At 45.8% G+C, this 23,405-nt stretch overlaps 1 protein-coding gene and 1 long non-coding RNA gene across 25 annotated transcripts in view; one reads left to right on the top strand and one right to left on the bottom strand.

Moving 5' to 3' along the window:
• DLGAP1 (DLG associated protein 1) overlaps positions 1-23,405 on the bottom strand; it is a 968,998-nt gene that overhangs the window by 97,286 nt on the left and 848,307 nt on the right. The window lies entirely within an intron of this gene.
• Positions 857-17,118, top strand: LOC101132663 (uncharacterized). The gene is made up of 2 exons (XR_002003490.4): positions 857-1,429; positions 3,528-17,118. It is a non-coding gene; the product is annotated as an uncharacterized lncRNA (long non-coding RNA).

Below are 23,405 nucleotides of genomic sequence, written 5' to 3'. Positions count from 1 at the left end.
GTGACAGAGTTAGAGTACTCAGGGCTCCAAATCCCATCTGACCATTAACTCAAGCCACCTTTGTTTATCTCCCCCGCCCCCCGCCAGTAAACACTCTCTAGTAAACACCTTGTCCACTAAAGCACCGTGGTTTCCACGAGGGACTCCTTCTTGCACAGCCAGCCTCACTCTGCAGGAACTCTTAAGTTTCAGTGAATGAATGAATTTGGAGTGGTCAACAAGGGGTGCACAGTTGCAACTTTTAAAATATTGCAGAAGGAGAGAAATGCCACAAAACAAAATGCACATGGAAAAATCACTACCTTATTTTCAAAATATTTACAGCTTCACGTTTAAGGCCACCCAAAGCGTGGCGGTCAGTGGTGAGAAGGCAGAGATCAGAGGCTGTTGGGGTGGGTCATACACCATGATTCCCGGCCCCCCTCTGGGAGGCACAAGGTATCCCACAGTCTGCTCTCCCAGTTACATCCTCCACGGAAACCACAAGATGACTCGCTCAACTTTTTTTAAAGTAGAAAAAAATATGCTTGTGTGTGTGTGTAAGGGGAGGAGAGGGGATGTGAATGAAATGGAGGGTAGTGTAATAATTCCTGTAGTCATAAGACACGCCAGTTGGTAGTTGCTAGTATTCCAGACACTTCCTAAGGCCAGACAAATGCCCCAAGCCTCGGCATGTCTGGCTTAGAGATCTATTCAACTGATAGCAGCCGCCTCTTCTGGGGAGAGCAGATCTTTCAGAAAGCACTGGCTGCGCTGCTAATCAAACGCAACATTGTTCTCAGCAAGGAGGAAGAATGGAAAGGTTTGTTTCAGAGTCACAACTTTATTTTTTTAAAAAGGCACCCAAGTTGTTTTAACAAGTTGCTACAAAACTTGGGCTTCCTGAGTGGAGGCTGTTTTGCACAGTGCATCTACTGTACAAAAATCCAGGCAGGGAGGGATCAGAAAGTTAGTCATTAAAGAAAAAAAAAAAAAAAAAGCCCCAGGCACTTGATGCCTGGAAATGATGTCAGACGCAGCCACTCCTCTGTTAGAACTACAACCAAACAATGCGCAGGCAATCCACAGCAGCTGCCCCTGCAAATGTCAGCGCCAGCCCAGTCAAAAGAGCTTGAAACCTACCAAGCCGGAGGACTGTGCTGTGCCTCTCTCGCCCACATTTTCCCCAAGCACTCTCAGGAACCTGGCAACAGGTAACGTGGCAACCTTTGACTTATAAAAGGGCAAGTGGCACAATCTCAGGGAACAAATGGACTTTTTCTTAAAGCCAGCATCTCCCCCACCACTCCCACACCCCCCTCCCTCCCTCCCAACCAAAAGTCTGTAAAAAACAAAACATTGACGCGGGCAGTCCTACTCTCGAGTGTCCCCTTGTGGCCAAGCCTGGAACATCACATCTGTACATTGCAATCTGTGGATCAGCTACGAGGTAAGTCGCTCTTTGGAAGGGGTGGAGGTCTTTGCTGGACTTGTCTTCCGAAAAGTATAAAGAGTGGAAGTCAAGGCTCAGAGTGGCGTCGTTTTTTACCTTATCACCTTAACAAAAACTTCACCTTAGCTGCAGGGTTAAACCTCTGGGTTGGGGCTGGGGATTTTCGTTGTTGTTGTTTTAAAGCAGCAGCCAAGGCCATGTTTTTAAAGGTGGTGAGTTAAACGGAGCAAGAACTGCGGTAGCCTTTTCCGCCCAATCTCTTTCTTCACATCCTAGTCACAGCCAAGGGTAGGGTGGATGGCAGTGAGGATAAACAGCCCAGAAACAGGATTCCTGCAGGGTGGGACTGGCGTTTTCCATTTTTATCTGAAGTTGTACTTTGAATGCAGACACCTTTCTCTCAGGCCAGAAGCACTGCTCATTTGTATTGCTGCCTTCCAGTTAGCCTATTTGCAAGGATTACTTAGGATTTCCAGACTGCAGGCCCAGCTACCCAGAGAGTGTGCCTCAAAGCCCCACCTCAAAGCTTTTATCTCTATGTGGCGGGAAACACCCACGAAAATGCCAACGGCAGTATTTGTAACTTGCCTTCTTCCTTTTGGGAACTGCTTTCTGCAGCTCTCTCTGCTTTAGAGGAATAACTACAGCTGGGAGCTGCTCCAGCCACGCAGAAGGAGAGGGCACCCATTGAGAAGAGGGCACCCGTTCTGTCTCCCTCTGGCTATGTTAACTGGAAACTAGGAAAGGGGTTCAGATCAAAGTAACTGCTGTCTTCAGAAAGTTCCATTCATTAACTAAATTAGCGGAAATTAAATGGTGTTTGGAGGAAGGTCATTTCAGAAGGCCCAGGGCCAGAGGCTGAGGTCTAAAACTTCTAATCTGGACTTTTATTGAAGTTTGGCAGTAAGTTAAACAGGAAGTTGAAGGCTACCATATGTAAATCCAGTTGTTGCCTGAAATCAGTCATTTCAAGGGAGTATCTTGAAAGGACACAGACTGGGAAACAGGCATGAGAAAAAAAAAAAGTAAGTAGACAGACATTTGGCTAGTATGTGCCTGGACCACTTAACACTAAAGATTAGAAACCTAGGGTTCTGAGTAAGAATCATTTGACCAGTAGCTAAAGTGAGTCATGGCCTGCACAGAACTAGGGCACACATGTTGAAGTCAGGATGTTGAGAACATCAGGCTTACTAATTTGCAAAGCAGGAGTGCTGCTTCCAGTAGGGAATGTGATCAGGATTTCACGGCTCATTTTCCCAGCCTTTCCAACAGGTGCAATCAAGTCATCCGTGTACACAAGTAACTGCCCTGGCAGTTACATCTGTTAGGATTAAATTTCCATTTGTTCCATTACTTTATATGAAGTGATTTCTACTGTTGAGTCAGACAGAACACTTCCTCTTAGACCTAGGGACTTTTTTCAACATTTTTAACAATGTGTGTGTTTTTCAAAATGTGTCCCAGCCAGGTCTGCAGGTCTTCCTGGGTTGAATGGACTGTTTACAGAAGGGGAAGATTCAGGCCCAAGGTCAGGGTTACAGAATTATATAAGGTTTCCTGTTTGGGCAGCTGGTCTAGCAACACCTCTCGTTGGGGCAGACTGGGTCTTGTTGAGAGATAGCATGCCCAGGAGGCTAGGGCAGGGAGAGTGCCAGGAGCCGGGAAGAACATTTTTCTTTTTTTTTTTTTTTAAGACCGTGTCTTACTCTGTCACCCAGGCTGGGGTGCAGTGGTGCGATCTCGGCTCACTGCAACCTCCGCCTCCCAGGTTCAAACGATTCTCCTGCCTCAGCCTCTCGTGTAGCTGGGATTACAGCTGCCCGCCACCATGCTCAGCTTATTTTTATATTTTTAATAGAGACAGGGTTTCACCATGTGGGCCAGGCTGATCTTGAACTCCTGACCTTAGATGATCTGTCTGCCTCGGCCTCCCAAAGTGCTGGGATTACAGGCTTGAGCCACCAAGCCCGGCCTGACATTTTTCTTTTAAATCTTTCATCAACCAGCTTTCATTTCTTGTCAGATGTCACTTTTCAGCAACCTGTTGCTATATTCTCTGTTAGGAGAACTTTTTTTTTTTTTTTCTGGCCAGACTGAGAGAAAGGAATTAAAGGATGGAAGAATTACAAGATCAGGCACTGCTGTCTGTCTGATCCACGGATGTAACCACAGCACACGCGTGGCTCACGGTACTAGTGTGATGAATGCTTGTTACATGAAGGCATGAACAGGGATGAGAAGAGACTTCCTGGAGAAACAAAAGGACTAACAATCAGGAAGGGGAGGTGATCGGGGCAGGAGTAAAGTGGACACCTCAGCAAAGCCATTCGCTGTGATCTCTGATTGTGCAGTGTCATGTCCTGTCACCAGAGCCCCCTCGTGTTTGATGTTGGCCAATGCCACCAACATGATCTAGCAGGCCAAATCCTAATCTACCATTCTCTGACACCAGCTGGTCCCCTGGGTCGTCCACCTGATGTCCCCCATTCTCCCCACTTGGCCTCCCCCACAGGCTCTCGGCAAAGGACCGTGGGAGGCACCTGTGACACTGCCCTTTTCCTGTGCAGCTGTTTTTCTTCTTCATTCTTTTCACTCCTCGTTACTCTTTTTTTTTTTCACTCTCAGCCCACACAAAACTAGGAACTTTGTTATTCTACTCATTTTTCTGTACTCTGTCTGTTTGCACACAGATGGATATCTGAGAGCCAGAAAACTTTCTTTACCTCCTAGTATCATTTCATGAAAATTAGTAGCACCTGCACAATGGGGCCTTGGAGACAGGAATAAAAGGAAAAATCTGGAATGGAATCACATGACGCAACAGGCTATGAGGACTCCCTGCCCGGCTGCTATATGTCTGGTAAACAGAATAGATAGCACTTGAGCATCCCTGACCCTGAGACTGTGGAGTAGCTGGTTGTTTTTAGATGGGACCAGGGCATCGTGCACTTATTGCCAATTCTTCTTGCTTCAGTAAGTGGGGTGGCTGTGCAGAGTAAGTGGCCTGTGTATGAACCAGGGTCTGTCCCATCTAATGAGAGTCCGGTCAGGCTGAGTCCTCACCAAGACTTCAGCGTGGATTCATCAGTAACCTTGGTTCACCAGCAGGCTCGCTGGACTTTGGAGAAAAGGCTGACCCTCCCCCAAAGCAGCCCATTGCTGCCACTGCCCTAGGAACAGAGGGCCTGGAGCCAGGGCTTGACCTGGCACAGGAGCTTTTGCACAAGGCCGGCTCAGACCTCCAAACCTGGGAAAACAGGATGCATGGTGAAGTGAAGAAGAAAGAAAATGCATCCACCATTCCTTCCTGTTGGTGTCAGCACGATGAGGAATAATTACCTGGATCTGGAAAGCAGGCGTGTGGGAGGCTGCAGGCCCCCCTGGTCTGTGTAGTTAGGCACTTAATTTTTCATCCTCCTCCTTTTCTCTGCCCTCCCGAAACCCCCGTTTTCAAAGGAAAAACAGAAAAACGTTCTGGGTAACCCGTGTAATACTGTTTACATCAGTCCACTTGGCCCAGAAAGGATACCAGCTCCTTACTGATGCTCAGATAACAGGGTTAGTGCTTAAAAAAATTATGCCTTGGGCTGGGTGCGGTGGCTCACGCCTATAATCCCAGCACTTTGGGAGACTGAGGTGGGTGGATCACAAGGTCAAGAGATCAAGACCATCCTGGCCAACCAACATAGTGAACCTGTCTCTACTAAAAATACAAAAATTAGCTGGGCGTAGTGGCGCATGCCTGTAGTCCCAGCTGCTCGGGAGGCTGAGGCAGGAGTGTCGTTTGGGCCTGGCAGGCGGAGGTTTCAGTGAGCTGAGATTGCGCCACACTGCACTCCAGCCCAGGCGGTGGAGTGAGTCTCCATCTCAAAAAAAAAAAAAAAAAATTCTGTCTCATTCATTATCCAGCTTTGTCACTGATAGAGAAGGACATAGATCCAGAGAAGAACTTGTCCAGGTGACCCCAGGGCTCTTTCCCCCTCCATTACTTTTTCTTTTTTTTTTTTTTTTTGAGCCGGAGTCTGGCTCTGTCACCCAGGCTGGAGTGCAATGTCACAATCTTGGCTCACTGCATCCTCTGCCTCCTGGGTTCAAGCTATTCTCCTGACTCAGCCTCCCTAGTAGCTGGGATTACAGGTGCGTGCCACCCCGCCCAGCTAATTTTTGTATTTTTAGTAGAGGTGAGGTTTTAACTTGTTAGCCAGGCTGGTCTTGAACTCCTGATGTCAAGCGATCTGCCTGCCTTGGCCTCCCAAAGTGCTGGGATTAAGGGCGTGAGCCACCGCGCCCGGTCCCCTCCATTACTCCTTACGTGTCCCTTAAAGACTGTATTTATTTATTTGAAACAGAGTCTTGCTCTGTCACCCAGGCTGCTGTGCAGTGGCATGATCTTGGCTCACTGCAACCTTCTGCCTCAGCCTCCTGAGTACCTGAGACTACAGGCGGGCGCCACCACACCCGGCTAATGTTTGTCTTTTTGGTAGAGATGGGGGTTTCACCATGTTGGCCAGGCTGGTCTCGAACTCCTGATCTCAAGTGATCTGCCAACTTCAGCCTCCCAAAGTGCTGGGATTACAGGCGTGAGCCACTGCGCCCAGCAAAGACTGTGTTTAAAATACTACCTTTCTGTTAGGTACCTGTCATTTGCCAAAATTAAATAAAAACAATCTAGGAACCTAGGAACCTGTGAAGTCAGTACTAAAATCTATACCAATTTACTCTACAAACCCCCATCCTCCTCCTCGTTGGTTGAGTGTTTAATAAAGCCAGGCGCTTTGCCTATAGTCTCATTAAATTAAAAACAATCCTGCATAGGAAGTCAGGATCTCAATTTTGCAGATGAAAAGGAGGCTTATCTGGGCATGCCCAGCAAGGTCTGGGGAACGCCCCTTAATGGAGTACTTGAATTTGTCTGCAGGGAGAGGTGGCATCACTGCACTGTAAATAGTTTCCAAGGTCAAGTTTGGCTGGTGGCTTTTAGAATTGTGGCAGAAGGATGCCATCCTACTCCCACCTTCAGAGGCATCTCAGGTTCTGGAGCTCTGTGCTAACTAAGCCCACCTGTGGAGGGTGGCAATGGAGTGGTGACAGGCGTGCAAGGTTTCACGTCTTTAAGGAAAAGACAGCTCCAAGGACAGAGAGGTTTTTGTTGTTTGTTTTGTTTTTTGAGACAGAGTCTCACTCTGTTGTCAGGCTAGAGTGTAGTGGCGCGATCTCGGCTCACTGCCATCTCCACCTCCCGGGTTGAAGCGATTCCCCTGTCTCAGCCTCCCGAGTAGCTGGGACTACAGGAGGCGCCACCACGCCCGGCTAATTTTGGTATTTTTAGTAGAGATGTAGTTTCACCATGTGGGCCAGGATGGTCTCGATCTATTGACCTTGTGATCCGCCCACCTCAGCCTCCCAAAATGTTGGGATTACAGGCGTGAGCCACCACTCCCAGCCAATTTTTTTTTTTAAAGAGACAGGGTCTCGCTCTGTTGCCTGGGCTGGAGTGCAGTGGTGTGATCATGGCTCACTACATCCTCTAACTCCTGGGCTCAAGCGATCCTCCCACTTTAGCCTCCGGAATAGCTGGAACCACAACCGCACACCACCACATCCAGCTAATTTTTAAAAAACTGTTTGTAAAGACAGGGTCTCACTATGTTGCCCAGGGTCAAGGTCAGATTTGTTAATCCTTCTGACATTGTCTCCTGTTGGAGTTCTGGGTGTTCATTAGTTCATCACCATGCATGTGATTCACACACTGTACTCAGAAACATTCTTTTTTTTTGTTTTTGTTTTTTTATGAGACGGAGTTTTCTCTTGTCGCCCAGGCTGGAGTGCAATGGCACGCACGATCTCGGCTCACTGCAACCTCCACCTCTCCGGTTCAAGCAATTCTCCTGCCTCAGCCTCCCGAGTAGCTAGGATTACAGGTGTGCACCACCACTCCCAGCTTATTTTTGTATTAGTAGAGACGGGGTTTCACCATGTTGGCCAGGCTGGTCTCGAACCCCGGACCTCAGGTGATCCACCTGCCTCGGCCTCCCAAAGTGCTGGGATTACAGGCATGAGCCACCGTGCCTGGCCAGAAACATTTTTTATTCGTTTTTATTATAATTGTAGTAAGGGCCCTGGTAGGGGATTTGAACTGTTTCTTTCCACAGTGTGGAATGATGTCTATATACATTACAGAATGGAGATATAGATATATATATAGATACATAGATATATATATATTTTTGAGACAGTCTCACCCTGTGGCTCAGGCTAGAGTGCAGTGATGTGATCTCAGCTCACTGCAACCTCCACTTCCCGGGCTAAAGCAATTCTCCCACCTCAGCCACCCAAGTAGCTGGGATTACAGGCGTCTGCCACCATGCCGGCTATCTTTTGTATTTTTAGTAGAGATGGGATTTCACCATGTTGATCAGGCTGGTCTCGAACTCCTGACCTCAAGCAGTCCACCCGCCTTGGCCTCCCAAAGTGCTGGGTTTACAGGTGTGAGCCACTGCGCCCAGCCCAGAATGGAGTAATCTGATGTGGTCTTACAGATAAACACTTCACATATGCAAGGGTGTGTGTGTGTGTGTGTGTGTGTGTGTGTGTGTGTGTGTGTGAACTCATCTTTTCCATTCTCTTCCCAACCCCTCCCTTCCCATCTGCTACCCTCAGGCTACAGTTCGACTTCACAGATAGAAAAATAAAACCTACGGCTGGGCATGGTGGTTCACGCCTATAATCCCAGCACTTTGGGAGGCCGAGGTGGGCCAATCGTTTGAGGTCGGGAATTTGAGACCAGCCTGACCAACATGGTGAAACCCTGTCTCTACCAAAAATACAAATAAATTAGCCGGTCGTGGTGGCCTGCCCCAGTAATCCCAGCTGCTTGGGAGGCTGAGGCAGGAGAATCGCTTGAACCAAGGAAGCGGAGGTTACAGCAAGCCCGGATCACGCCACTGCACTCCAGCCTGGGTGACAGAGCGAGACTCCGTCTCAAAAAAAAAAAAAAAAAAAAAAATTAGCTGGGCGTGGTGGCGAGTACCTGTAATCCCAGCTACTCAGGAGGCTGAGGCAGGCGAATCGCTTGAACCCGGGAAGCGGAGATTGCAGTGAGTGGAGATCGGGCCACTGCACTCCAGCCTGGGCTACAGTGCGAGACTCCTTCTCGAATGAATAAATAAATAAATAAAACACATTATTTACCTTGGCCCACTATAATTTTGCACTACAGGGTGGCAGCTCCGTGCTATGTATCAGCCGGGTGCCGCGCAGCTTTGATGCTGCCCAGGACACTGGCCTAAAAGTGTGTCTGCAAGTGCTCTCACTCTTCATTCATTCAAGCTCTGCCTAGTACACACTTTTTGGAAACCATTTCCCAAAATGCATGCTTTTATATAGCACATTTCCCACCCACCAGATAACCGAGACAGTGCACGTAACACAGTTTGAATTAAAGAATAATCTTGTTTTGGCCGGGCGCAGTGGCTGGCGCCTGTAATCCCAGCACTTTGGGAGGCCGAGGCGGGCAGATCACGAGGTCAGGAGATCGAGACCATCCTGGCTAAGACAGTGAAATCCCGTCTCTACTAAAAATACAAAAAATTAGCCAGGCGTGGTGGCGGGCGCCTGTAGTCGCAGCTACTCAGGAACTGAGGCAGGAGAATGGCGTGAACCCGGGAGGTGGAGCTTGCAGTGAGCCGAGATCATGCCACTGCACTCCAGCCTGGGCGACAGAGCGAGACTCCGTCCAAAAAAAAAAAACAAAGAAACTTGTGTTGGTAGACAAATAAATTCATGAACTGCAGATATAAATAGATCGAGCACTAGATATGTTTATTATCTCCAGCACAGCACTGCCTCCTGGTGCGGATTATATTCCAGTTTTCAAAAGGAACCATAGAAGATACAAGCAATACGATTTTATTTTGGAGGGATTTCTAGCATCATAGGTCAAAGACGTTATTAAGTATCGACTCTGAAAAAGCAACTATAAATACTGCAAATCGACTAAGCCAGAGGACGCAAATATATCCTGCGTGTTGTGTGCTGGACTGTGGTTGAGACTTCATGGTCGTGCTCTGGGCTCTTGGGGGCAGCTGACTGCTCATAATTAAGATTGCTGTTGCCGCTGCCTGTGTTCCAAAGAGAACACAAGAGGACAGAGCGAAGGTGTAGGAATGCGGAAAAACTTGCAGAAACTAGAGCTAGTCTTCGGATTGAAATGAATTACCAATAAAGGGTTGGGAAATGGATCAAGGAGAGGGAAGCGTTTTGATGGTCCCTGCTCCGAGGTTCAGCCCATTTGCAGTTGCTGATAACCTTGTCAGGTCACCAGATAAAGGCAAGTCTTGTCACCCTCAGGCACCTGGCTGCGAAGTAATAAAACGGTTGCCTTATCATCTAAAGGTGGAGTGAGTCAAACCTCAGCCCAGGGTAATTATAGTAAACTGAAATTGCCTGTCCTTTACAAAAAAAAAGGGGGAGGGAGAGAGAGAGGAAAAGGGCTTAAGGCAGGAAATTGTGTTTGTCTTTCTCCTTGGATTTAAAAAAGAAACGAGCAAAACAGCAAAAAGTTTTCCAGGGAGTGAGAAAAACAGCCCTGCTAGACTCCCCTCACCCTGGGTTAACAGGATTGCTGACAGATCAGGCCCACGTGATGGTCAAGAAAAGAGGCTCAAGCTGATGAAAATCCAAGAAATCTTCTTAGGAGCCTTCCTTTCTAAATGTAAATGACTGAGTCATTGCTTTGCTAAGGAGGGAAGGAAGTTACAATCACACCAAGTGACTCATTCATTGCTGTTAGCTCCGGCAGTTGGATAAAAAGTTCTAGCAAAAGCAGCAACAAATGTACTTTAAATACTAGCACAGTAAGGGAATTCCTGTCTTTCAGGATGAATGCCATCCACACAAAAGAGCTCCTGTTGACATCTCATTTACAATCTCCCCCAGGACACAGACAAGACCCTTTCAATAAACCCAGCTCAGAAACACCTATTGTTCAAAATCTTCAACTCGCCACAGGCTACCACCACTCCCTATGGCTTTGCAAAATTAAAGATTTAGAAGAAGGATGGGGACGGTGGAAGCTATGAAAAGAGGCAGGAAAAAAGTTCCTTTGACCCGATGCTGTCAGAGAGCGTGCATGAAGAAGAAAGTTAATGGTATTTCCATTTATATAAGAAGCGCCTAAGAAATGCCTGTGACGTTCGTGAACTAGTGATTGTGAATTCCAAATTTGATGCCAACTTTATGTGTAAAGAAGCTAACTCCTGCCAACATCGTGGCTGAATGAACAGCTGGGGCTATGCTTAACCCATTCCCAGCTTACAAAAGCCCCATGGCAGCTGCAGTGAAGCATCAGGTGAGTCTGATATGGGCTGTCTGTTCCCTCCGGGATTTGAAGCTTGCCTGTCCTTTCCAAGTGGAATCTTGTGCCTAAGTGCTAGAGCCCACTCCTTCCTCTCCACTGATTCCCTTCTTTCCATTTCTGCCATTTCCCTTCTTTTAATAAAACTTGGACATTTTCTGGAGTTACATGTTTTTCTTGGGATGTACCTCAAATTAAGGAGCATATTTATGTTTACAAACACACGCACACACACACATACACACAAAAGAATCGGGCATTTCTCAAGTGGTGATACCTTTACCCTCCTTATTTTTCACTTAAGGTTCCCCATCTCAGTACACGATCCCTTTATCTGCCCCAAGTTCAAGCCAAAACTCGGCATTATCTGTAAGCACTCCTTTGGGTCCTTCTCTCCGGTCTCTTAAATCCCTGTGGAGTCATTCCACATCCTTCTGTGCATCTTTCTGCTTCCCTATAGATCCTACAGTTTTAATGTTATCTTCTGGAGTATCACAGCAACTTCCTTAACTCAAGGTTTCTCCAACTCTGAGTTGTCACTTAATGGGTAGTGAAATCAGATGAGTCATGCAGTTTCACCATTTAGAAAATGCAAAAGGTTAGGTAGAAAATGTCAGCGTACATCCTGTGTAGAAAAAGTAAGTCTTGTTGTGAAACTTCTTTCAGTTTGTGTGTGTGTGTCCCCGGATCTGTGTACATACTGGGCAACAGGGAAAATGCATTTTGTAGGTCAAAATATTTGGAGAAATACTTTTCTACTTAGTCTCACTGGGTCTGTCTTTTCTGTTTCCAAACTATTGCGTACACTTAGAGGAAGAGTGGAAACCCTCCAGCAGGTCCTGTCAGTCTGCAGTTTACAAATCTCCCCTCAGGATAAGAGTTCCTGTTCACCATTTTCAGGTCTCAGAATTCTGCCTCCTCCTGACCACTTTTCCTTTAGTTATTCAACCCATCAAGTTCCCTGGGTTTGCATGTGCAATCGATTCCTCGTTAGGGATATTCTTTCCTGTGGTTTTTCCTTCAGATACGAGCTTACGTTTGACCTCTTCCAAGAAGACGTCAGGAATGTCCTTCTGAATGCCTTTCCTAGTTCTCATGAGAACACAGCAGTTTTTAATCAGGCAGAGCACTTATTACTACAATTATCTGCTTGGTTCCCAACTGAACTTTTAAGTTCCAAGTGGGCAGTCAGTAAATATTTCTTGGTGCATCAAATGCTCCACATTTTACACAGTTAACATTTGCTGCCTACAAACCAATTTGGATAGTTATTTTAAAGTATCTTATCTCTAGTTCTCAAAGCTTTAGTTTCCTTTAACTCTTAAATATCTCTTGCATATTTTCTTTTCAAACACTGCTTCGTTAATTTGCAAATTCATTGGACTCCTTTCCTTAAAAATCAAAATAATAAAACTTCAAGAAAGCTATTTTGACTTCTGGCCTCTCTGAATGTCAGATCTGTAAACAGGAAGGGCAGAACTCTGATCTCTAAAATCCTCTCCAGTCCACTACTCTGACCCTCTAACTTGAGCTTTCTCCAGAGAGGTTAAGTGACTTTTCCAAGGTCACGCAGCTTTTTAGCGGCAGGAGATTTTTTTGCCTGTCTATAGATTTTTAAAAGCTAGCAGTAAACAAAAACCAAAAAGTTTACCGAGGACACTGAGTGCCACTAACAAGTTTGTGTGAAAGAGAATTCATGAAGAAATAGGAGACTTCAAACAAAACACTAAAATCAACAACAACCATAATGGATTCCTGCCTAGGCAGGTCGGGACATTAAGAAAAAAAAAGGTCTCGCTGTGGTTTGCTATTAGATGGAGAGATATTCAGATTTCATTTTTAAAATGAAAGTGAAAGATTAAAGAATTTTGGCATCCTGACCCTTTGTAGAGGCCATTCCTCAGAGGCACAGTGTGCAGACAAAACTATCCTAGAGGTGCCAACCAAAACAAGCTAATGTCTGTCTCATTCCTGAGCCTTGGTACCTTGACCAGTAACCAAGCTCAGGAAGAAAGCTGCAACTCGCCAGGATGAAATTTGGCCCCGCTTCTTATAACCCTTCCCCGCTTCCTTCCCCTGCCAGAACCACACTGAAGAATTCGCTGCTCTCAAAGACAGACGTTTTCATTACTTCCTTACATTATAGAGTTTGAGCTTAGATAACCAGTTGTATGAGTAGTAAGTCAAACAGAAATACAACAGCAGTAATACTTATTTCTTTCCCTAATGTAATATGTTGTACTTCATAAGCCATCATATGCATTTGTTGCTTTTCCCCCTTCTATACTGACCAGTAGTTTTGCTTTGTTTGACAGAAAAGTATAGTAAGAAGAAACTGAATTTGAAGTGGATTCTTACAAAGGAAAAAGAAAATCACTATTGTAACTATACCAAATTACTATGTATGTGAGGTCCCAGCTTTGACATCAAGTCGTTACAGCCACGTAATGGGATTACGGGTGATTTTTACTTTATTCTTTGGGCTTCTCTGAATTTTCCTATTTTTTGAAAAAGCACCTGCATTATTTTGTAATTATAAAAAAGTACAAATAAGAATTATACACACTATTATTTCTTCACTGCTATGACATGACTAGACTACAATTTTTTTTTTTTTGAGATGGAGTTTCGGTCTTGTTGCCCAGGCTGGAGTGCAGTGGCGCGACCTCGGCTCACTGCAACCTCCACCTCCGGGGTTCAAGCAATTCTCCGGCCTCAGCCTTCCCAGTAGCTGGGATTACAGGCACTTGCCACCACACCTGGCTAATTTTAGTAGAGAAGGGGTTTCGCCAAGCTGGCCAGGCTGGTCTCGAACTCCTGACTTTAGGTGATTGATCCACCTGCCTCGGCCTCCCAGAGTGCTGGGATTATAGGCATGAGCCATCGTGCCTGGCCTAGATTATGAAATTTTTGTATTACCATGTATGTTGCCGTGTAATTTTTGTTTTGAACCTTTTTTATTTTTCTTTTAATTCCTTTGAGACAGGATCTTGTTCTGTTACCCAGGCTCACTGCAACAAGGTGATTTTCCCGCCTCAGCCTCCAGAGTAGCTGGACTACAGGCCGGTGCCACCACACCCAGATAATATTTTATATTTTTTGTAGAAATGGGGTTTTGTTTTGTTGCCCAGGCTGGTCTTGAACTCCTGGGCTCAAGCGATCCACCCTCCTCAGCCTCCCAAAGTACTGGGATTACAGGCATAAGCCACTGCACCCGGCCTGGAGCATTTGTTTTTTGAAGGAAATTTTATATGATTAGCACATAAAAAAGGAATACTAAAAATCTAACATTATTTGATATCTCACTGTCTTTGAAAACTTAAGGAACATGGACCCATACAATGCAGCCAAATATTGGCCGGTAACTCCTTTACAACTGGGCTGCAGCATATTTTATTACCTTCTCCTGACAATTTCTTATCTGGCTACTTATCATTTCCAGAACATACCATCCTTTTGCATGCCTTTACGCCAGTGGCAAACATGGTTGTTTGCCTTCTCATAACCATTCTCTCTATCCTGCTTGCTAATGAGAACCCAGTGCTGTTGATCTTTTCCACACAGCTGTGAGTTTTAGGGGTGGCTAAGCCCCTCCCTAGACGTGGAAGCTGAATCTTCACCAGACTACCAGACAAAGAGATGAGAAGGGAGGTTGGATGGGAATGTTCTGGGAAAGTTTACCTCACTATTTAAAGCCACCCAAGTCAGGGACATCCTTTTTCTTCCTCTGGACTTTGTCATCTGCAAGGGATGCTGGAACTGTGGCTGCCATCGGGGAACCACAGAAAGTACTGGCCTAAGAAGACCAGCTCAGCTGGGCGTGGTGGCTTACGCCTGTAATCCCAGCATTTTGGGAGGATGCAGGCAGATCACGTGAGGTCGGGAGTTCAAGACCAGCCCGACCAACATGGAGAAGCCCTGTCTCTACTAAAAATACAAAATTAGCTGGGTGTGGTGGTGCATGCCTGTAATTCTAGCTACTGGGGAGGCTGAGGCAGGAGAATTGCCTGAATCCAAGAGGCGGAGGTTACAGTGAGCGGAGAGGGCGCCACTGCACTCCAGTCTGGGCAATGAGAGTGAAACTCCATCTCAAAAAAAAAAAAAAAGATGAGCTCACACTAGGGATGACGGGTGGAAGAAAGTCCAGCTGTAATGAACTTGCTGGTTTTGGTAAATTCATTGCCCTACCCTTGGACCTGGTATTATTTGAGAAAATAAATTATTTTGCCATCTTAGTCACTTTGATTTTATTTTTTAAGTTGTATTTGTTTGCTTATTGATTTGATTGGCTTGGCACTTATGCAGTGACTTTGTAGATGCTGTCTATGTGTTGGGGCTCAGAACATAATGCCCTAAAATATGGTGACTTGGCAATTGAGAAAACTGAAGGAGCAAGAAGGTCACTCACTGTGAGAGCTGGCCACGAGGGAATGCTCTGACCTATCTTTGTCTGAAAGTAGGTCATAAGATGCTCATTCCAGAGAGGTCTCGCTCTATACCCAGAGGCGAAGAAGGAACAGACAGCTCTTGCCCTACTGGCCCCCAGTTGTTTGTTACCGTTAGATAATAAATTTATTCTAGTTGAAATCTGAAATACTCCAAAGTCTGAAACTTTTCATTTTTTTGAGACAGAGTCTTGCTCTGTCACCCAGGCTGGAGTGTAGAGCACGATCTCAGCTCACTGCAACCTCCACCTCCCAGGTTCAATGATCCTCCTGCCTCAGCCTCCCAAGTAGCTGGGATTACAGGCATGTGCCACCACGCCTGGCTAATTTTTATACTTTTAGTAGAGACAGGGTTTCACCATGTTGGCCATGTTGGTCTCAAACTCCTGAACTCAAGTGAGCCTCGGCCTCCCAAAGTGCTGGGATTACAGGCGTGAGCTGCTGCACCCAGCCTGATCTGTAATACTCTCCCCTGCAGTGTCCTCAGCCTCTCCTGCCTCAGCCTCCCAAGTAGCTGGGACTGCAGGTGTGCACCACCACAACCAGCCAATTTTTAAACATTTTTTTGTAGAGATAGGGTCTCACTATGTTGCCCAGGCTAGTCTCAAATTCCTGGGCTCAAGTGATCCTCCCACCTTGGCCTCCCAAAGTACTGGGATTTGAGGTGTGATCCACCTCACCCGGGCCTGAGTCTTCCTTTGGAAGGCTGCTGTATCATGTGAAACTTATGTTAAATAAATTTGCTTATTTTTCTGTTATTAATCTGTCTTCTGTGATAGGAGTCTTAGCCATGAACCTAGCAATGGGTGTGGAATAGATATTTCTTCCACACGCTAGAAAAGGCTGTGTCTGCCTGGTGCAAATCCTGACCTGCCAGTTACAAGCTACTTAACTTTACACTATTAAATCATCTTTTCCTCAGTTTCCTCATCTGTTGAGTTAGGATAACAGCACCTATCTCATAGTGTGATGCGGCGAGTGAAGAGGTGAATGCAGTGAAAGGGGATAGAGTGTTCCACTTACCCTGTGACATATAGGAATTAGGTGCTCTTCTTTTTTCTTTCCTTCCTAGATTATGTGATGCAACAAAATTCAAATATGAAAACCATCTTGGAGGCCGGGCGCGGTGGCTCACGCCTTTAATCCCAGCACTTTGGGAGGCCGAGGTGGGTGGATCATTTGAGGTCAGAAGTTCAAGACCAGCCTGGCCAACATGGTGAAACCCCGTCTCTACTAAAAATACAAAAATTAACTGGGCGTGGTGGCACATGCCTGTAATCCCAGCTACTCGGGAGGCTGAGGCATGACAATCGCTTGAGCCTGGGAGGCGGAAGTTGTGGTGAGCCGAGATCGCCCCACTGCACTCCAGCCTGGGCGACACAGACACTGTCTCAAAAAAAAAAGAAAACCATCTTGGAAACTCTGAGGGTTCTTTTTTGAGGGGGAAAGTTCATACTTTTAAGATGCTTTGGTTCCTACTGCATGAAGAGCCCTGCGATGAGTGCATGTGAATGCATATGTTGAGATGCCTTTTCCTAGTGCTTAATATTAAAAATTCATCTCGGCCAGGCATGGTGCCTCACACCTGTAATCCCAGCACTTTAGGAGGCTGAGGCGGGCGGATCACCTGAGGTCGAGAGTTCGAGACCAGCCTGGCCAACATGAAGAAACTCCATCTCTACTAAAAATACAAAAAATTAGTCAGGCATGGTGGCGCATGCCTGTAATCCCAGCTACTCGGGAGGCTGAGGCAGGAGAATTGCTTGAACCTGGGAGGCGGAGGTTGCAGTGAGCCGAGATCACGCCATTGTTCTCCAGCCTGGGCAACAAGAGCAAAACTCTGTCTCAAAAATAAAATAAAAAATTGCTTTAAAAAATAAAAATTCATCTCATCACTGTTCTCAATTCATATGTCCTCTCCTTCGAGAGGGCTTTAAAAACACTAAAATTATTTTACCTCAAAATATACTTATTTGGCATATTTTTGAGATGGCTGTTCAGAGGGCCCACAGACAGGAATAGCCCTGCCAAGTTGCCATTTGTGGAGGAGACGTACATCTGCAGAGAAAATCTGCAGCAATGAAATAAACAGCTAGGCTTTTTCTGAGGCCCTCCGCCTATCCAGACCTAGGAGAGATTAACTGAGTCTGACACCTTTGAAAATGTGACAGAGAAACACTTAACCACAGACTACCTTCTGTTCTCTCTGAGGACTGCTACCTGTGAGATTTAACCCACCTGTGCCCTCACCTTCCCTCTCCCCTCCCTGCCATAACCTATTTTGCCATGCTCTGAGTCCCTACTCCTCAGTAACATCAAGATGGTATAAAAGCATCAACTCAGCCAGGCGCAGTAGCTCACACCTGTAATCCTAGCACTTTGGGAGGACAAGGTGGGCAGATCCCTTGAGCCCAGAAGTTAAAGACCAGCCTGGCAAGCATGGCAAAATGCTGTCTACTAAAAATACAAAAAAAAAAAAAAATAGCCAGATGTGGTGGCACACGCCTGTAATCCCAGCTACTTGGGAGGCTGAGGCAGGAGAATCACTTGAACCCAGGAGATGGAGGCTGCAGTGAGCTGAGATCACGCCACTGCACTCCAGCCTGGGTGACAGTGAGACTCTGTTCCTCAAAAAAATAAAAAAAGATGGTATAAAAGTATTAACTGTATGGTCTTTTTTTTTTTTTGAGTTTTCATATGTATTTTTTTCCTATGGCAGAAGAGTTTTCATAATTTGTATGACTCATGCACATGTGTGCACGTTAGCGAAATTTGTATACCAGCCATGTGTGGCATAAGCCTGTAGTCTCAGTTACTCAGAGGCTGAGGCGGGAGGATTGCTTGAGCCCAGGAGGTCGAGGCTGCTGTGAGCTATGATCGCACCACTGCACTCTACCCTGGGCGATAGAGCAAGACCCTGTCTTTAAAAAACAAAAGTGTATACTTTTTTTTGCTGTTAATTTACTATATGTTTGTTTTATAGACTCAAATTATCAAGGCTTCAGGGGGAAAATGTAAACTTCCCTACAGCTCCCTTGATCACCCAGCTTACAGCAGCCTCACACCCTCCCATCCCAGGCCCGCATCCCCGTAACTGATTTGAGATGCCTGGAGAAAATAAGATTGCTGCTCCATCTTTTATAAACTAAAAGCTTTGGGGTCGGGGCAGTGCAAAGTTGCGGCTTGCTCATTCAACCCAGTCCTGACCAGCTCTACCACTGCACTCGCCCCAGCCCTCCACAGCCTTCCAACGGCAGCTGTCTCCAGATTCCCTACATTCTAGTTAGCAGCCTTCACTCTCCCCATGACCAAGGCCCCACGAAGTCTTTCCAAAGCCCCTGCTTGTCATTTCTGTTAACACGTCCCCGCCTCCCACCTCGAAATTACATAGCAGGACCCGCTGCAGCCCCTGCTTCCTTGCACCTTGGAAAATGGCAGAAATTACCACGCGTTTCTCAGGGCTTGTATGGTGGACCCCTGCCAGTGGTTTGAAACCTTTTCCATACCTTCTCTATCACCCTCCAGTTCAGAAAAGACAAAAAGGAAACCCCAAAGAAAATTAAAAAAAAAAGTTACAAGTATGTTTCCCTTTGCCTCCATAGTCAGCACTAATTATTTCCAGCTGGGGTGGAGAGCAGGGTGTGGATGGGACCAAGTCCTGTTGCTAAGTTCAAGTACTTGAGAATTTAACATCCCAGACCCTCTCCAAGCTCTGCTGCAGGCCCCTCAACTATATTTCCCTAGCTTACCATGGTAACAAGCCAGAGGACTAGCCCTAAATGTATCCACTTACATTACTAAAGCGCTATCAAATGAACAAATAATTCCCTTTGCTTTTCATGCCTGAAAGGCAATATTGTATGATGTTTAAGAATATGGCACAGTTCTGTCGTCCCAGCTGCTTGGAAGGCTGAGGTGGGATGATTGATTGAGCCCAGGAGTTTGAGTCCAGCCTGGGCAACATAGCAAGATCTGATCTCAAAATATTAAAAATAATGTAAGTTCAGGAGGCCGACCTTGATTTAAAAGTGTGTTACCTAGGGAAGGTTGCTGAATCTCTATAAACATCTGGTTTTTATTGTCTAAAATGAGGATAAGAATGAAAAACTTCCTTATAGGGTTGTCGAGAGGCTGAAAGGAAGCAATATGTGGGAAATGCTCAGTGTATTAACTCAGTAAATGGCATACAGTAACAACAGCATCAACAGTTCCATAAGGGGAATCCCTTCATTTTGACCAGGGGACCCGTGGCCCTTGTGAAAGTTCTGAGAACATCTGAAGCTAACTTCTACACCAACGTGGTCAGATGATGCCATCCCGTATCCATGGCAACCAGATGTCTCCAGTATCTAGTTTAGTGCCAGGCGGGTGGTGTGCAATGAAACAACAGAATCACAGGCTGCAACTCTGCTGTTCAGTTCATTCGTTAGTGGAACCCCTGTAACACACTCAAAATTCTGACTTCATAGGATCTTTGAATTACAGTTTCATAAAAGAAGTTCTGAAACATTGACCAATCATTTCATACACATTTTTTAGTTATTGTTAGATGATGGTTGCTGATGTAAAAATAAAACAACCAAAACCTTTGTGTTAGATATATCTTCAAGTCTATCACAATATTTTAGTCCATTTCCTTTTTTTTTTTTTGAGACGGAGTTTTTGCTCTTGTCACCCAGGCTGGAGTGCAATGGTGCAATCTTGGCTCACTGCAACCTCTGCCTCCTGCGTTCAAGCGATTCTCCTGCCTCAGGTCCTGAGTAGCTGGGATTACAGGCACCCGCCACCATGCCCGGCTAATTTTTTTGTATTTTTAGTAGAGATGGGGTTTCACCATGTTGGTTAGTCTTGAACTCCTGACTTCAGGTGGTCCACCTGCCTCGGCTTCCCAAAGTACTGGGATTACAGGCATGAGCCACCACGCCTGGCCTTTTAGTCCATTTTCTATTGCTAATGTAAGAGGAATTCAATTAGGAAGTAGGTTTTTGAAGACAAATTTTCAGGTTACATGAATTGTTGGTAGCACCTCACTTCATAAGTAATATTAGATATAAAACCCTTCTCAGGAAAAAAAAAGTTAGCATTCTGGAGAAAGGAGTAAAGGAAACAATGGTTTATTGTCTTCTGTTTTGTTTTGTTTGTTTTTCAGAGGGACTCACTGTTGCCCAGGCTGGAGTGCAGTGGCACAATCATGGCTCACGGCAGCTTCAACCTCCTGGGCTCAAGTGATCCTCCTTGCCTCAGCCTCCTGAGTATCTGGGACCGTGGGTGCATGCTACCGTTCCTGGTTAATTTTTTAATTTTGAATTTTGCAGAGATGGGGGTCTCCCTGTGTTGCCCAGGCTGGTCTCGAACTCCTGGGCTCAAGCCATCCTCCCACTTCCTCTCTAAGTGTTGGGATTACAGGCATGAGCCTGGCTAGGAAGCAATGTTGGCCCACAGTGTCCAGTGCCCAGTACTCTTAGGAAGTATGAATTTATGAACAATTAACGCCCAGATGAGTTAACAGACCTTGGGTATAAATTGGTTGGTCTGTGTCCAAAGGCAATACAGTTTTATGCTTCATTTTATTACCATCTGTGGAATGGGACAATAACTACAGGATGGCTGTTACAGTGAACATTAAAGACTTAAAATATGTAAAAGCCCTTTGTAAGTTGCAAAGTGCTATGCATATGCTAGGCAAAGAAGCCGCAGCAGCTACCCAGTAACAGTTGTTACTTTTTTTTTTTGAGATGGAGTTTCCCTCTTTTGCCCAGGCTGAAGTGAAGTGGCGCGATCTCAGCTCACTGCAAGCTCCGCCCCCAGGTTCAAGCGATTCCCCTGCCTCAGCCTCCCAGGTGGCTGGGATTATAGGTGCCCACAACCACACCCGGCTGAATTTTGTATTTTTAGTAGAGACAGTTTCACCACATTGACCAGACTGGTCTCGAACTCCTAAGCTCAGGCAATCCGCCCGCCTCGGCCTCCCAAAGTGCTAGGATTACAGGCGTGAGCCACCGTGCCTGGCCAGTTGTCACTTTTTTCTGGCTCCAGCTGAGTAACATTTCCAAACCACAATTCTTCCTGGAACAGCGTAAGTTGTGTTGGCCTTGGCCAATATTGAACTGGGGTTCTGGGATACCGCAAAGTATTATATACAATTTGCATAAATGTACATTTAGGCTGAGTAGAAAGGGAGAAAATGCTGTAAAAATTAATATGGGTCAAAAGAAATGATCTCTAATCATAAATTGCACACTTCCCCTCTCAACCATCCCCAAAACACTCATAATATTTGATATGAAAATACCACAGTGGCAAATAGCTGTATCAAAAAGAAACTATTCTTTCATTATACCGTAGGGTGAAGCTAAGTAGATTTTAAGAATTACTGGAGTCTCCCGCACTTTGGGAGGCCGAGGCGGGCAGATCACCTAAGGTCAGGAGTTTGAGACCAGCCTGACCAACATGGAGAAACCCCGCCTCTACTAAAAATACAAAAAAAAAAAAAAAAAAAAAGAGCCAGGCATGGTGGTGCAGGCCTGTAATCCCAGTTTCGGGAGCCTGAGGCAGGAGAATTGCTTGATCCCGGGAGGCAGATGTTGCCGTAAGTCAAGATAGTGCCACTGCACTCCAGCCTGGGCAACAAGAGTGAAACTCTGTCTCAAGAAAAAAAAAAAAGTTATTGGAGTCAAACATAACGTGGAGAGGAGACAAAATGATTTATTTTTATTTTATTTATTTATTTATTTATTTTTGAGATGGAGTCTCACTCTGTTGCCCAGGTTGGAGTGCAATGGCACGATCTCAGCTCACCGCAACCTCCGCCTCCCAGGTTCAAGTGATTCTCCTGCCTCAGCCTCCCGAGTGGCTGAGATTACAGGCGCCCACCACCATGCCTGGCTAATTTTTGTATTTTTTAGTAGAGATGGGTTTTCACCATGTTGGTCAGGCTGGTCTCAAACTCCTGACCTCATGTGATCCGCCAGCCTCGGCCTCTCAAAATGCTGGGATTACAGGCATGAGCCACTGTGCCCAGCAGACAAAATAATTTTTAAAAAGATGCATAAATAGAGTTGATAATTTTGGTGGTATTTGAGTAAATGAGTAGAAAAGCTGGGACTGGAAGGTGTATTGTTACCACATAGTTGGTGCTGGTTGGGGAGCCTCTATTTTCTTGACTAGAAACTCACTTCTAAAGAGAAAGAGCACAGATGCCTGTTAACAAATAGGCTTCAGGATGACCTTTTTTGAATTTCCAGCAGGGAGGAAAACTGGGTCACAAGGAGATAATCTCAGGGGTTGCTGGAGGATTGGACTTGGACGCGCCCAGGTGAGGATAGAAAACACCCAAGGGAGATGTTGACAGCAGAGAGGGCATTGAAGCAAGTCTGGGCAGTAGGAAAATGGAGCCGATGGAGATGGGGGAGGCCAAGAAACATGCATTTTTCATTGCTTTGTCTGAAGCAGTGAGCCCTGGGCACACTTGTGCAGTAGCTAAAGTTTCTCAAGTCTATCTCCGTAGGCAACTGGAGACACCCTGACAGCCCGTTTCCCCCCACTGGCTCCAGCCCAAATTAACTCACTCTCTCATTCCCTGAGACACTTGCCTTTGAGAGGTAAAAATTTAGCTAGTTTGATAAGAGAATGCATTTTAGGTGGGGAGGGGGCATTTTAGAAGGAATTTTTGCAAACATTTCTTCCCTCAAGGGTAATCAATGTGTATTTTAAAAGGGAGGTTTCTATAAAGTTGGCCTTAACTCCGAGGGATATTTAAAGTGGGGAATTTCTGGCACTGCTAATAGACCCATAGTGCAGCTAAGACCTTTCTGTGGCTCTCAAATCAAAATGACGCCCAGGAAGGAGAAATGAAATTGTATACTTTGCCTGTCACAGGCATAGAATTCTGCTGAGTAATTTGTACATGGGATTATTATTCCATTTTACGATTTGGAGGTGGAGCTAAAGTTGAGAGGCTGGTAACCAGCCCTCGGGAGACTGCATTTTCCAAAAGTGGCTGCAACAATATCTTCCATCTGACATGTCCTTCTAGAACAGGTGTTCACAAACTTTTTCTGTTAAAAGCCATCCAGCACGTATTTTAGGATGTGTGGATCATTCGCTGTCTGACCTGACTACTCTATCACTGTGGCACAGCCCTGGGCGATGTGTACGTGTACAGGCTTGT

This window comes from Gorilla gorilla, chromosome 17 (assembly GCF_029281585.2).
Source record: "Gorilla gorilla gorilla isolate KB3781 chromosome 17, NHGRI_mGorGor1-v2.1_pri, whole genome shotgun sequence".
NCBI lineage: Eukaryota > Metazoa > Chordata > Mammalia > Primates > Hominidae > Gorilla > Gorilla gorilla.
This window is presented reverse-complemented; position numbering and strand designations above follow the sequence as displayed.